Source organism: Ursus maritimus, unplaced genomic scaffold, assembly GCF_017311325.1.
Source record: "Ursus maritimus isolate PB19 unplaced genomic scaffold, ASM1731132v1 scaffold_7, whole genome shotgun sequence".
NCBI lineage: Eukaryota > Metazoa > Chordata > Mammalia > Carnivora > Ursidae > Ursus > Ursus maritimus.
This window is the reverse complement of record NW_024426885.1, coordinates 53,163,295-53,178,592: the sequence shown is the minus strand read 5'-3', so window position 1 is coordinate 53,178,592 and position 15,298 is coordinate 53,163,295. Positions and strand designations below refer to the sequence as shown.

Below are 15,298 nucleotides of genomic sequence, written 5' to 3'. Positions count from 1 at the left end.
TTTTTTTTTTTTTTTTTTTTTTTTATGTGACAGAGAGACAGCCAGCGAGAGGGAACACAGCAGGGGAGTGGGAGAGGAAGAAGCAGGCTCCCAGCAGAGGAGCCCAATGTGGGACTCGATCCCGGAACCCGGGGATCACGCCCTGAGCCGAAGGCAGACGCTTAACGACTGCGCTACCCAGGCGCCCCAACCAGTTTGTTTTCTATACTTAAGAGTCTGTTTTTTTTGTTCGTCTCTTTTTGTGATTGTTTTGTTTCTTAAATTCCACATATGAAAACAAAAATTCCACATATGAGTGAAATCATATGGTATTTGTCTTTCTCTGACTGACTTATTTCACTTAGGATAATACCCTCTAGATCCATCCATGTTGCTGAAAATAGAAAGATTTCATTCTTTTTCATGCCTGAGTAATATTCCATTGTATAGCTCTATCACTCTCTCTCTTTTTTTTTTTTGAATTATGATATGTTAGTCACCATACAATTCATCATTAATTTTTGATGTAGTGTTCCATGATTCATTGTTTGCGTATAACACCCAGTGCTCCATGCAATACGTGACCTCCTAATACCCTTCACCGGGCTAGCCCATCCCCCCCCACTCTCTCTCTCTCTTTTTTTTAAGATTTATTTGAGAGAGAGAGAGAACATACAAGTGGGGGGAGGGCCAGAGGGAGAGAGAGAGAGAATATCCTCAAGCAGACTCCCTGCTGCATGGAGCTGGACACAGGGTTTGACCCCAGGACCCCAAGATCATGACCCAAGCCAAAATCAGGCATCGGACCCTTAACTGACCGAGCCACCAGGTGCCCCTATACCACATCTTTATCCGTTCATCTGTGGATGGACACTGGGGCTGCTTCCATATCTTGGCTATTGTAAATAATTGTTCAATAAACATAGCGGTGCATGTATCTTTTTGAATTAGTGTTTCTTATTCTTTGGGTAAATACCCAGTAGTGGAATTACTGGATCATACGTTGGTTCTATTTTTAATTTCTTGAGGAATCTCGGTACTGTTTCCCACAGTGGCTGCACCAGTTTGCATTCCTACTCACAGTGCAAGAGGGTTCCTTTTTCTCCACATCCTCACCAACACTTGTTGTTTCTTGTGTTTTTTATGTTAGCCACTCAGACAGGGGTGAGGTGGTATCTCGTTGTGGTTTCGACTAAATGATCACATTTTGATTCTTTCATCTGAGAAAACTAGCAATAGTTCCATAATACGATCTCACATTCAGTCCGTACTCAAACTGATCAGGCCGACGTTCCAAAAATTCTGAATCTAATGAATTCCACATCCGTGAGGCTTAGGGTCTCGCCAATATTACCTCTGTAATTTTGGAGCTCTCGAATTTGTAACCCAGTGTCTAAAACTTTATCTGGGCAACACACCTAATGTTTTTGTTTTTTGTTTTTTGTTTTTCCCCTTTCACTGGCAAGCTAGCTCTACTGAATGCTCAGAGGCGCTTGGGGAGGGGCACTCCTCGAATTCCTTTTATTTGAAGACAGTGGCCTTTCGAGGAGTACCTGCAGGAAGACCTGTTTGTCCTGGGACCTCCCTGTGGGCGTGGCCTGAGGGAGCAGCAAGGAGGGAGGCTCACCCTTGACTGGGGTGGAGACCCTGGGACTGAGCTCTGCCGCCTTCAAAGCTGGCCAGGTTCCAATCTGGCATAGTTGCCCCTGCTGCCTTTCTATGGGGCCCTTTCTGGGGAGTTCCAGATGGTGGCACAGAGGATTGTCCTGGCCTCCAAAAAGACTGCTGCAAATCAACACTGAGGGAACAGAAAGGCCTCCGTTCTCTGTAAATCCAGAGCTCAGGTTTCAGCCTTCGGTTTCAAAAACTGTTTCATCGTAAGGAATGGTGTTAATAGAACGATGCAAATAAAAAGGGGGCCAACAAAGATGGAGGGTGAGGGGTGGAATATCTGGTCCATGATTCCTGGCGGCCTTCCTCCTCCAGCCTCCAGGCTTGCTCAAGCTTGGCTGTGAGTTCCAGCAATGTATTTCTGGTTGGGACCAGAGCCAGGGGTCAGATAAAGTTCCAATGTATTTTGCAGCAGGCCTGACACTTTGCCCAGTGCTCTGGGCCTGTGACAGCTGCCAGGATGGTATGTTGGAAAAGCCAGGCCAGATGGAGCTGGTTTAAGTGGGTTTGAAGGAGCAGGCAGTTGACTAACCAGACAGCTCAGCAACAGCCAGCCTGGTAACACCGTCGAACCAGCATGGCTGCATGGGCCATGGAGCACCAAGAGTTCTATCCCCGGGAAGCCACCAGCAGCCGCCATACTAATCCCCTGGCATCTCAGGGACCAAGATCTATACTCTCATCTTATTGTCTGTAGTGAGACAAGTAAACACTTACTGCAGCCAAGCACTTGACATGCAGTCTCTAATTGAATCCTCACAATAGCTCAATGAAGTAGGTACTGTTACTCTCCTAGCCACACGGATGACAGCTAATTCATACAGAGAACAGATACACTTACGTGGATCGGGCCTACTTCTAAACACTTGCTATGGGGCTAAGGTTTCTTTACGGGGCGCCTGGCTGGCTCAGTCAGTTAAGCATCTGCCTTTGGCTCAGGTCGTGATCCCAGGGTCCTGGGATCGAGCCCCACATTGGGGTCCCTGCCCAGTGGGGACCCTGCTTCTCTCTCTCCCTCTATGCTCTCCTTCTGTCTCTCAAATAATTTAATAAAATCTTTACGTAAATAAATAAACACTTGCCATGAATTAACTCGTTTACTACGGAAACTGAGGCACAGAGGGGCAAAGCCAGTTATCCAGAGACCCACGGCTGGTAGATGTGGACTTGAAACTACCAGAAATGGAGTGACTCCAGATGGTGGGTACATCCCCGCACTACCCCGTGATTGTCCAGATGGGGAACCGGTTTTGAGGCAGGCAGGGGAAGAGAGGTCGGTTGAGATGGGAAACTGAAAATGGAGGCGAAGGGCTGTACTCTTTCCTACTTCCTGCCAAGCATAATGAGAGGCACCCGTGGGAATAGAGGCTCAGACATCTGACCCTGAGCCCTTTGCCGCTCTTCCTTCCTCTCCCCTGGCCCAGTTGTTCTGAATTGTGTTGCCTCGGATCTCCCGGGAGCCACTGGGGCACCGACGGCAAGCAAGTGGGCAGGCAGGCCGGAGGCCTTTGATTCATGCCAAGTCTGACCCTTCGCATCTCCGGACACCCTGAGGGCAGTGAGATGCTGTGCTGTGTGCCTCCCACAGCTGGGACTGAGTGTCCTGAACCGGGAAGTGAGCCGACCGAGCCCCACTTGCACTAAGGCCGGGCTTCCTGTCATGTGTGGCTCTGCCTGATGGCCCAGGGCAACCTGCAGGGATGTCTCCTGGTGGGTGGAGGTAGGCTCCCCGCCGTCAGTCCCGCGACCGCCGCCGTCACTGTGCTCACCGGCATTGCTTTCACCTGCGCAGAGCGGACGAACTCCCGCACCCAGAGGGGCTGCTGTCATCTGGCCAGCTGCCCGCATACTTATCACTTCTGGGCTGGGCTCGGAGGAAGGGGCGTCAGGCCTTTCTAACGCAAGGGCTGGAGCAGAGAAGACTTCCAGAGGAGATGGGATCTAAGCAAGGTTTCAGATGTGCACTAAACCATGATATATTTAACCGTGATAATATCTGTATCCTACTCCTCAGGGCTATTTATTTATTTATTTTTAAAGATTTTATTTATTCATTTGTCAGAGAGAGAAAGAGAGAGCACACAGCAGGGAGAGAGGCAGGCAGAGGGAGAAGCAGTCTCCCTGCTGAGCAAGCAGCTCCATGCGGGACTCGATTCCAGGACCCTGGGATCATGACCTGATCCGGAGGCAGACGCTTAACCCACTGAGCCACCCAGGCAGCCCTCCTCAGGGTATTTAGTCTGGTGTATACCATCTTGACTTTGTTTTTGCTTACAGACGTATCTATGCTTTTATATACATGCTCCCCAACCACCACCGCCCTTTTTTGGTTCATTAGAAAGGGACTTTCTTCTGGGGCACCTGGGTGGCTCCGCCGGTTAAGTGTCCAACTGTGTATGTGTGTTTGTTTTTTTTTTTTAAGATTTATTTATTTATGGTAGAGAGAGAGAGCACGAGTGGAAGGGACAGAGGGAGAGGGGGAGAGAGAATGTCAAGCAGACTCCCTGCTGAGTGCAGAGCTTGACACGGGGCTCGATTTCACAACCCTGAAATCATGACCCTGAGATCACCACCTGAGCTGAAACCAAGGGTCAGACGCTCAGCTGCCTGGCCACCCAGGCACCCCATGTGTCCGACTCTTGATTTCGGCTAAGGTTGTGAGATCGAGCCCGGCATTGGGCTTTTTCTGGGCATGGAGGCTGCTTAAGATTCTTTCTCTCCCTCTAGCTCCCTCTGTCTCTCCCCAACCACGCCCCCCCCCCCAAAAAAAAGAAGGAAAGAAAGAGAGTTTCTCACAGTATCAGGAGCACTCTTCTATGGAGGTCCGTACCTGCTTGACGGCTGCCTGGTGTCCCGTCCAGCCGCACATCATCTCACAACACTGGCCTCCTACTGGTGGGCACTTGGGCTATTCTCAGTGGTTTTGCTCATCAACCATCTATCCTTTCTTCCTTTCCACAAACATTTATTAAGCTCTTACTATGTGCCAGCCTCCTGGGTAAGTGCTGGGTATATGGAGATGAAGAAATGGACACGATGTCTTCCTCATAGACCTTTCAGTCCAGTGGAGAGACAAACGTCTGACCCCAACGGACAGTAAGAGCTGAGGAGGGAAGGACCAAGATGCTCTGAGAGGGACTAACAGGGCCTCTGCTCTAGACTGGGTACTCCGGAAAGAACTCCCTGGGGTGATAACATTTATAGTGGAGATCTGTTTGAGAAGGAGCCAATCATAGAGGAGTGCAGGGAAGAGCATTCTGGGGGGAGGGAACAGCATGAGCAAGGGCATAGAAATATGAACATTAGTGGTGGTGGGGGGGGAGTCTGAGATTCCCCCTCAGGCTTCAGTGTAGGGGTGTAGTTGGTACCTTACGCTCAATGTCAGAAAGCCTCAAGTGACAAGTCAAGAAATTTGGACTTGATCTGATAGCAACAGGCAGCCACTCACTCCTGCTACTCAGAGTAGATAGATACAAAATACTGTGCCTCCAGCCAGGAGTAGGAGGAGACATTGTTCAAGAGGAAAATATCTGCTTCATATGGAAGTTTCTTTCTCCTGCTTGCTAGGAATTCATAGCCTGTCCTGAGCCTTAGGGCCAGGCAAGTTACCTTATTACCGATTCCCCCGGAAGAAATGCAGCCCAGAGAGGTCAAGGGATTTGCCCAAGTGAAACAGCAAACCCATGCTAAAGGCAGAACCTTGGCCCCAAATGTCAGGTTTCAGCTCCAGCCCTAAATCCATCACCCTTTCACCTGACAGCCACTCAAAGCAGGAGGACAGCGAGGAAACGCATTTTAACAAGAATCTGGGGAGCACCTGGGAGTGGCAGGCGCTGTGCGTGGCCTGGGAGGCAGACACCAGCAAGACCCGCCTGGAGCATGCTCACTGCCCCGGAGGGCTGCATTTGTCCCCAATCTCCTCAACTCCAGAAATTCTCCCAGGAGTCGTCCCCGCCCCCCGCCCCCCCCCCGCAAAAAAAAACGTTGATGCAAAATCCTGAGTAACAAAGCGGCCAGGAGTTTCCTGCCTTGCCAAGCTGGGTTACTCAATTTCCCTCATTTGTCCCCTCAGAGCAGACGGAGCAAAGGGCAGCCCTCAAAGGTGTCTGGGACGAGGCGGCGAGTGAATGGGCCGCGGGGGACTGCGTCTGGCCCTGTCTCCCCCCGCCGCAGGGGAGGGGGCCGGGCAGGGGAAGGGGGGCCGGGGGCGGGGCGGCCCGGTGCGCGCAGTGCGCAACGTGCAGGACGGCCCGCGCCACGGCCGGATGGGGCAATCGCTGGTAACGTGCTGCGCGGCCCATCCGCAGGCGCTGCGCCAGGTGGGGGAGAAGGGCGCCGGCGGGGCCGCCCGCAGCCGCTCACCCCCTGCCCCGGGCGGGGTTTCCGGGGACGGCACCGCGCCGGAGGCTGGCTGTGCCCAGGCGGGCTCGCCGCAAGGCCCCCCGCCGCCAGGCGCCCTGGCTCATTGTGCCGGGGACACGGCGCGTTCTGTTCTGAGCTTGGCCACACTTTGCGCTGACCTGACAGACACGCGAGTTCCTGGCGCCAACCTGCAGGCACACCTGGGCGCCCCGCGTGGGAGCCGGCACGTGGGAGCAGTGGGGGCTGCGGACACGGGGGGCCCCTCTCCCCGTTGGATGTGGAGAGCTAGTCTTTCTTCTTCTTCCTCCTCCTCCTCCTCCTCCTCCTCCTCCTCCTCCTCCTTCTCCTCCCTTTCTTTTTTTTAAGATTTTATTTATTTATTTGAGAGAGGGAGAATGAGAGAGAGAGAGAGCATGAGAAGGGGAAGGGTCAGAGGGAGAAGCAGATTCCCCGCTGAGCAGGGAGCCGGATGCGGGACTCCATCCCAGGACTCCAGGATCATGACCTGAGCCAAAGGCAGTCGCCCAACCAACCGGGCCACCCAGGTGTCCTGGGGAGCTAGTCTAGGTCAGCCCTTGCATTTGTTGTCCCATACCTGTTGGGACAAGGGCTGAGCTGTGTGTCCTTGGGGAACTTGCTTAACCTCTCTGCACCCGAGGTAAGCCATCTGTCAAATGGGAATGATGATAGTACATACCAACCTCATTGGGTTGAAGGAGGAATTAGATTAGATGGTGGCTATGTGTTGAGCCCCCAGGGTCATTAGGACTCTCCCAGTAAACCACAGCCATAATGACGCTCACAGGCGGGAGAACTATCAGGACAAGCCCCAGCCGGGCTGGCAGAGTCTGTGACTGGGGCAAGGCTGGGCTTCTGGGCTGTTTCCCCTTCATATCATATTCATCCTTTCTGCAGTATCGCCGCTCATCTCTCCACCTAAGGCCTGCAACCTTCATCCATTCACTCAATACGAATTTCTTGATATTTGTGCCTGCTGTAGGGTGACCCCTCTTTCACTGACTGTGTCACCCCAGGAGCATTACCCAGGCCATGAAGCCCCACCCGTGGCCTCCCAGCCTCAGCTGGGGCTGCTGGCTCTGGCCCCTGACTCGTTGGCAGAGGTCACTTCCTGCCTCGGTGTCTCCATCTGTCCTGTAGGGATAAGAGGCTGCCTCTCTCCAGTCTCCGGGGACCAGCAGACGATGAGTCAGATAACCGGGGGGGGGGGGGGGGGGGAAGCCCAGAGAGGCAGAAAGAGGCTCTTGCCAGAGCCGGAGCCCATCTGGCTGATGCAAGGTTTGGGTTTTGTGGGTAATCCAGCAAGATGCTTCAGGGAAAGTGTGATCAAGCAGGGAGAGCACAGGGTTCCCACCAGATAGCTGGGCTGTGGGGAACTGGGGCCTGGAGTTTGGTCCAGGATCTGCTTTCCCCAGCTCTGTGGCCCCCGGCACGTTCATGGTCCCTTTGAGCTGCCTGCCTTTTCTGCCAAGCGGCAGTTGTGCCATTTCGCTCACTGGGCTGTTGAAAGGAGTAGAGGTGGTGACCCTGAGAGAGGGCGTAGCGCATTCTGTGTTTCTGGGAGGACCCCGGGGGCTGTCGGGGGCTCAGGTGAGACAGAAGGAAGGTAGCCGGCCCCCAGTCAAAGGCTTGGCATGTGCTAGTCACCTGGGGCTGGTGTCCAAGGGCCCTCACAGAAGAGTCAGAGAGCAGCATACCCTCGACCAGTTCCCGACTTAACAGACCCCCACCTGCACCCCATAATGCACGTGAGTTTGCCTCAGATTTGGGTCCAAATCCAGTCTCTCCCATCAGCTAGCTGTGTGATGTTGAGCAAGTTCCTTAATGTCTTTGGGCCTCCATTCTCCCACATGTAAGATGGGGACAGTAATGCCCACTTTATCAGGCTGCTGTGAGGATAGGGGAGAACAAGGCGAATACGACGCGTTCACAGTAGTGGCCGCTGCTGGTGTGCAGAGCGGCTCCTCACCCCCACGGGCCCTCACCCTCTAGCTCTCGCAGGCAAGGGGAGTATCAGTAACGGGTCTCAGGTCCCGTGGCCAGGAAGGGGCAGTGCCGGGACTTAACCCTAAGCCTCCCTGACTGCAGACTGTCCCAGCACACAGGGTCCTCCCGGCCTCTTGTCTTTCTGCCCTGGCTGTTGGCCTGCCCATTCCTCGGGGGGCCTCTTATGATGTCCCCAAGGCAAGTCATGAGCCTCGTTTCCTAGCCTTCCAGGGCGTGACCCCAGCACACAGTAGGTCCTCAGTCCGTGCTGTGGACGAGGGAAATGGAGTCCCCCTCAGCAGGGAGATGAGCCCTTCTAGAAGGAAATGACTCACAGGCTGGCGGAGTGTGGGGCCATGCGTGCGTGTCCCTGTGTGTGTCTCTGTGTGTGGGTTGGGCGGGGAGCAGAGGTGGTTCTGTGGAGATGATGTGGGAGGTGAATCGGGCTGGTGACCAGTCCCCGCTGCCTCTGCCAGTCCCGGTGAGGGCCAGGCCTTCTGAATCGCACACCACGCATCCTCCCACCCCACCCCAGGCTCTGTCTTCCTTTAAGCTTCTACCCCACCCAACACTGCCCCTGTGTCTCAGCCTTCAAGACGCCTCCTCCACAGCTCGGCGCCCTATGCTGAGCCTGGGAAGGGGAGGCCGAGGGTCTCGGGCTGTCCCACTCCTGGGCCTCAGGCAGGCACCCGGATGGGGGCCACAGCTCGTGTCAGCTCCCAGGAGAAGCTGGCTCCTTCCTTGCCCAAGGAGAAGCTCTTTGGGCATCTCCACCGGTCTAGGCCCTGCTATTTTTAGATGCATCCCCTCCCTTCCCCTCCCAGCCTCATAACCAGCTGCGGGAGGAAATGACTCACCTCGAAGTCAGACAGGTAGAGGCAGCCTCAGTGAGCCCTGGGCAGACCCTGCCTGGCTCCAGCCCTTGGGTTGCCCTACCTGGGGTCACCCAGAGTGGTGTGCCCCCCAGCTTGAGGATAAAATTGAGTTGGGACCAAGGCCCAGGATCCCACTAGGCCTTTCTTGGGCTCTCTCTGCTATTTATCTCTCAGGGCCTAGGGAAGGACTAGGCCTCCATCAGGTCGTAGATAGGGCCTAGGGCAGACTCTGGGCCTCTGACTATACTGTGGGCCTATGTAGTCCCCAGCTCAGTCTGAGGGGGTCAGACAGGTTGAAGGGACTGACTGTGGTCCTATCCATTAGACTTAGCAGAGACTAGAGTTCCAGAAAGAAGAAAGACACTGTTCAGTGAGGAGAAGGGGAGGGGCTGATGACCCTGCATTTGTGTATGCTGAGTAGGGGCCCAGTTGTCCCAGCTTGCCCATGTCCGAGGAATTTCTTGGAACCTGGGACCTTCCATGCTAACCAGGAGAGTCCTGAGCTGCCTGGTCACCCTGGTGCTGAGCTGTAGGCTGTATCTTAGGGAAGGGGCAGGTGTGAGGAGCCTATTGGGATTTGCTGGCCTAGTCCCACCTAGTCAGTGTGGGAGGACCTGCCTGTGCCCCCTTGGCAGCTGGGGGATGGTTCTGTTTACCTCCACAGGAGAGGGGCTAGGCCAAGAGCTCTGGGCCGGCTGAGAGACCAGAGAAGCACTTTGGTTGTCCCTGCTAAAGCCAATGAGGGGAAGCGTGGGCCAGTCAGCACGGGGCTGGGTGCAGGGGTAAGCAGAGCTGCTCTGTGGGGAGGACGGCAACTGCCCAGAACGGACAGGGCTGGGGAGAGATCCCAGAGGAGCAGGCAATGATGACGAGAGCACAGGGCTTGCGTCAGGAAGACGCTGTGCCAGGCCCACTTACTGCCAGTGTCTCAGTGTCCCTGGTTGTAAAAGAGGCAGAGGGGTACCTGGCTGCCTGCCTCCGATGCCTTCAGTGAGGAATCTGAGGTGATTCTGGGGCGCTGGGGTCGTCGTTGGCTGGAGAGGCCTTGCCGGGGCTGACAACTCGCAAAGCTTCCGTTGCTCCGGGAGGTGGGCGGAGGATAACTCTGCCCTCCTGTCATCCCCGATGAGCATCTGGGCTGCCTGCCTTGGGAGAACATGGCTCCTGGCCCCGGAGGCCTCACCTCTGTCTGGGCTCACATCAGGGGAACTGAGGCCGAGGCCCAGACCTTGAAGGGGGCAGCCCCCCACACACTTGGCGGTTGTCCTCTGCATCCTCAGGGTGAAGGCTCTTTGTCCCCGGACCAGGGGTGAATGGCCCAGGCAGCAGCTCTGGCACAACTGAGCTGAGCAAACTTAAGCAAGCCACTTCTCTTTTCTGGGCCTCAGTTTCCTCTTTGGTGAAATGGTGGGGTTAGATCAGTTCTCTGGTTTTTAAATATTTACTTTAGTAGTGGAACCTCTTCTCCAATCAAAGTTCTAACTGCACTCAATGAAAGAGAGAACTGTGGGTGATTGAAACATAGGTGGGGCTGGAACACCATGCTCCCCTCCCCCCTGCATCCCTAGTGGCCCAAGGGCTTGAGGGAACACAGTTTGAGTACCCCTCTTCAGGGTGCCTGCCATCTCTAACACTCTTATTTGTGGCTCAAGGGCAAGGATGTCTTCTTTCCCTCCCTGGGCCGCCCAGTAATTAGATTGCAAGCCCAGTCCTTTCTGGCACCTTCGATCAAGTGTAGAACTCCTCATATTCTCTAACTCCTGGTTCCTGCTGACACTGAGGTCTGTCTCAGCCCTTGTTACCAAGTTCAGTGGGGCCAGAGGCCCCTTGTCCCTTCTTAGGGAAGTTACAGGAACAAAACATTTTATGCCACAGATAAGCTTTTGGGGGCAGTTCTGGACTCTTGAAGGATGTCCACATAACTCCTCTACTGTGCCCCCGCCCTCCAGCCTGCAGGACAAGTCTGAGATTCCCATTTGACAGGTGAGGGAAAGGCCTTAGGGGTCTTACGAGAGTGGCTCAAGATCCCATCGCTTGGAGCTGAAGAGCTGGGCACTTAGCCAGGAGCCCTGGTCCTCTCCCCAGGCTTTCCCTATTCATCCCTGGGATGCTGGCACCTGCTGGCACCAGCAACAGAAAACGGAGGTAGGAACCTATCAGGGAGCCTGGGAAAGACAGAACGCTTCCTCACCCTGGGGGTCAAGGGCAGGCATTCTTCCCAGTGAACAAACCCCCCTCTCCCACTGTCTTCCCTGCTTCAGAGAGGGGCAGGGAGGGCAGCGGGAGGGAGAGGCCAGGTCTAACAAGCTGAGACCACACAAACAGGTACGGGACAATGCCAGCTGCCAGGCAGCAGACCCAGGGTCACGCAGGGGCCGTCTGGGGAGGGGGGGCAGTACCCGCCTTGACATCAGCAGCACCCTGGAGGGACGTGCAGTCTTCTCTGGCTCGCCTGACAACAGGTGGGGGGTGGGGGTGGGGGGGTAGCCAGAGGCCCCTCTGTTCCCCACCCCATGTGTTCCTCCAACCACCTGGAAACACAAGCCCAGGCAACAGTTCCACGAACTCTGTGACAGCCTCAGCCAGCCAGCTCCGGTGCTAATAATACGAACAGATGTGGGTCATGCCGCTCCATCCCGTGGCCCGAATCCAGTCCTGCCACGAACACCCTAGGCTGCCCGTGAGCTGGGCTCAAGTCCCGGGGTCCTGGGGTGAAGCTGGGTCCAGAGGGGGACCCCAGCCCCTGGGTTGGCCTGTTTGTACAAAGCCCACCCCAGTGAGCCTAGCAGCCCCGACTCCACAGTTAATAGAGGTTGACATTCAGGACGAAACTGGTGAGGTCTGTGGGAGGGTGATAATAATTAGACCACATATTTTTAAATGATACAAGTGAAAAGTGCTTTTATATGTATAATTTCAAAATTATAACAAAACATTTTAAGTGATACAAGTGAAACAAATGTCCTTTACAGCTGAGGCTTGAAATCTGATCTCTAGACTTTGTGCCCAGGGGCTTCAGTGCTGAGAAGGGCCGGGAGGGAGACTGAGGCCCATAGCCATCTGGACAGAAGCAGCCTGAGCACTTGCTTATGTGCCCCTTGAAGCCTGGGGCTCACAGCCTGAACGCCACTGAAGCCGTTTCTGCCCACGTAGCCATGGGCTGGTGGTCAGCAGGTAGCGGAGCCTGCCAGTGGTGACCCTGAGGCCCGTGGCCAGGGCCGTACTGGGGCAGCGAGGGCCGGAAGTGGGTCTGCGCCCAGGAACGGCTGGTGCCCCCAGCACAGGCCCGAGTGCTGGAGAGAGCATCCTCTACTACGCAGGGGCTGCTGGCTGCTTCACACAGGCCCAGGGGGCCCGCAGGGGTGAGCCCTGTTTGTTTCTCCCTCAGCCCTGGTGCGCCCATCCTCACTGAGGGAGAGCAGATAGGGGGTGTTTGCAGCGGGACTCTGCTTCCCCCAGGAAGTGGATAAAGGGCAGTGCCCTGGTGGCCCAGGCGTCTGCCTCTTCGTTTGGGCTCAGGTCATGATCCTGGGATCGTGGTGATCCCAGTTCCCTGCATTGAGCTCCACACTCAGCTCGGAGTCTGCTTGAGATTCTCTCCTCCTCTCTCTGCCCCTCCCACTTGTGTGCTCCCTCTCTCTCTCTCTCAAATGGATAAATACATCTTTAAAAAAACAAAAGGCCCTAGGCAGGGCTTATTGCACAAGACTGCTCCTCCTCCAGCCCCAGCCAGCAGCATGCAGGTGGCACACCTCACTTGGACCCTCTCGGGTCTTGGAGAAGTGTCCCTAGTCCTGTATGCTGCTTTGTGGCTGCAAAGCTCCCTACAGGGTGACCGTGGGCGGAGAAAGCCATGGAAGGGGAGCCACGAGTGGCCACCAGAAAGGCGTGCAGACGCTGAGCAGGCCCCTTTCTCCCCCAGCTGTGTTCATGGAGACCCCCTGTGCCCAGAGCTGCAGCACTGAAGAAGATGGACAGGCCCCAGACAGGACCTTGTCTCTCCGGGGTGCCAAGCCTTTGTCCAGGAACTGCACGAACACCTCCGGACTTACAGCGTGAGAGGGCGGGGCCGGGCCAAGGCTGTGGGAACATGGCAGGCCTCCCAGAGGAGGTGGGGTGGAGGAGCAACGGGGAGGCTGTTGGCAGAAGGAACTGGGGCAGCATGTCACGGAAGGGTGCTTGGAGGAGGCTCCAGTGGGCAGCCAGGTCAGGGTGTGAGGGCCCTGGGCATGAACCAGGAATCCGAAAAGGACCTCCCTCCCTCCATCCGGCCTCCATTTCCCCATCTGTAAGAAGAGACCACTGGGACCCTCCTGTGCTGCTCCGACATCTGTCTCCTGGGCTCCCTCACTGTGTCCATCAGGAAAATGGCAAGAATCCAGTTAAGGAAGTGGGGCTGCTGACCAGCGTCCCTGAAGGCCCTGAGCCTGACCTCTTGCCCTTCCCAACGCCAGCTCCACTGGGGAACTGCATACCCCGCCCGTCCCCGAGGGCAAGCCCAGCCAGAGCTGGATGGGATTCCCTGCCCTCCCTGGACCAAACCACGCCAGGGGAAGCGGGCGGGAAGGATGGACGCAGTGTGGCAGTCAGGACCCCACCCTCCTCCCAAGCAAAGCCCCAACTCTTGGGCTCAAGGGGGGCTGCTTGGTCATGGCGGTCCTAGAGAGTAGGGTGCCTTTCTCACACCCTTTGTTGTGTCTGGGCCCTGGGCCTTTATTTCCTACCCCAACAGCTGTGGGGCGATACAAGCGACAGGAGGCCTAGGCCTTGTTTGCGGGGAAACAGCCCGCCGTGAGAGGCTGGGGGAGGGGGAGACAGTGCGGGCACAACCAGGCCCCCAGCGTTCTCCTGCCACCTGCCTCTCTCATGGCTAGCCTTGTGGGCTTTGCCTGTGCCTGTGCCTGTAGACCTCCCCGAGGGCAGGGCCCAGCACCTTCGAATGTGGTCACGTCCGTGCTTCCCAGCTCCGGGACTCTGCTCACAACCATCCCTTCTGACAGAGTCCTCACTCAGCCCCCAGCCCTGCTGGACTCCCCCGTCCTTCACCGGCGCCAGGTCCTTTACCCAGACGCCCCTGCCGAGCTGCTCACACCTGCCACACTCCCAGCTTTGTTTCTATCGCTGTCCCCCGTCCACTGGGCTCTCTCCCCCTGCCTGGTTGCCACCTTTGTGGGTTCAGAGCCTGTAATGGGACTTGAGCCTCTGCTATTAATCTTTGTCAACTGAGGACATGTAACAGCACTTAGAGCTTCCTGTGTCCGACGCCTTTTAAGTGCTGTATGTGTGAGAACCCTTTTACTACCCACAGTAACCCAATCAGGTGGGTGGTTTTACGACTCTCATTTTGAAGATGAGGAAACTGAGGCAGAGGGAGGTTAAGTGACCTGCCCAGGGCCACCCAGCTAGCAAATGGACCCAGCCCAGGCAGCCGGGCCGCGGGGTCCACACTGATACCCAACAACTGACTGTTTTGTTTTATTGTCTCCTGGGGGTGATGTCAATTTGGGGAAGCTGCCGTGAGAGCGGGGCGGACACGTGTGTAATTGTGGGACAGGGTGCACCTGGCCCTCTGGGAAACCCGTCCCCAGCCAAGCCCCTCAGATTAAGTTCCGTCCCCCCTAGTGTGGCTTTCTCCCTTTTCCACCCTTTTGGGCCGGCCTCCCACCACTCACCTTGGCATGAGTGGGGTTAATCTTTAGCACAATGGATCCAAGTCCAGCAAGTGTTTGCAGAATGATTGCTTTGCTACATAGACCCCGAGGACATGCAGCTTCATGGGGACCCTTGGGCATCCCCTACCCTTCCCCCAAGCTCCAGGTTCCTGTTCTGGGAAACCGGCTGACTTGCCCAAATCACAAGGTGTGACATCTGGTAAGGATTCTGAGTTGCTCCAGAACCCACACTGTGTCAACAGTCTATTTACCTGAGTCTTGGCACTGCCGTCTGGGAGCCTGCCCTAGACAGCCGGGTGACTTGGCCGGGAACTCGGGGCAAGGAGATTACGGTGGGCCAGGGTGTGTGCTCCTTGCCCCGTGGAGCAGTTCCCTTCTGGAGACCTGGGGCAGCCTGGGACGAGGAGATAAGCTGGCAGATCCCGGGAGCTTGGATGAACTAGCGGCTCGTTTTTGCCACCTGACGGTGGGTGGGGATCCTCGTCGAAGACTTTTTTGCAGCCAAGAGTCGGACCGTCTGTCCCGCCCCTTCTGGCCGGCTGAGCGGCCCGCTGAGGGTAGGGGGATGGGAGGGGTGAATGGGGGCGGCTGGCGAGCCTCTGCCAACTGCAGCTGACAAGTGGTAGCTCGCAGACCGGGCAGGGCCGGCGGCGGTGACCCCGGGCACGGCCAGCCAATGAGCTCCGCGGCTGCGGTGGCACCACCGGGCAGCGGGCTGTCTTTGGCTGGAGCGGC

At 56.1% G+C, this 15,298-nt stretch overlaps 1 long non-coding RNA gene across 1 annotated transcript in view; it reads right to left on the bottom strand.

Moving 5' to 3' along the window:
* The window catches only part of LOC121101245, a 22,461-nt gene extending 7,294 nt beyond the window's left edge, over window positions 1–15,167 (bottom strand). Inside the window, exon 1 of the long non-coding RNA XR_005833215.1 lies at window positions 14,815–15,167. This is a non-coding gene — a long non-coding RNA (uncharacterized LOC121101245). The remainder of the gene's footprint in view (window positions 1–14,814) is intronic.
* Window positions 15,168–15,298: the final 131 nt, after the last annotated feature.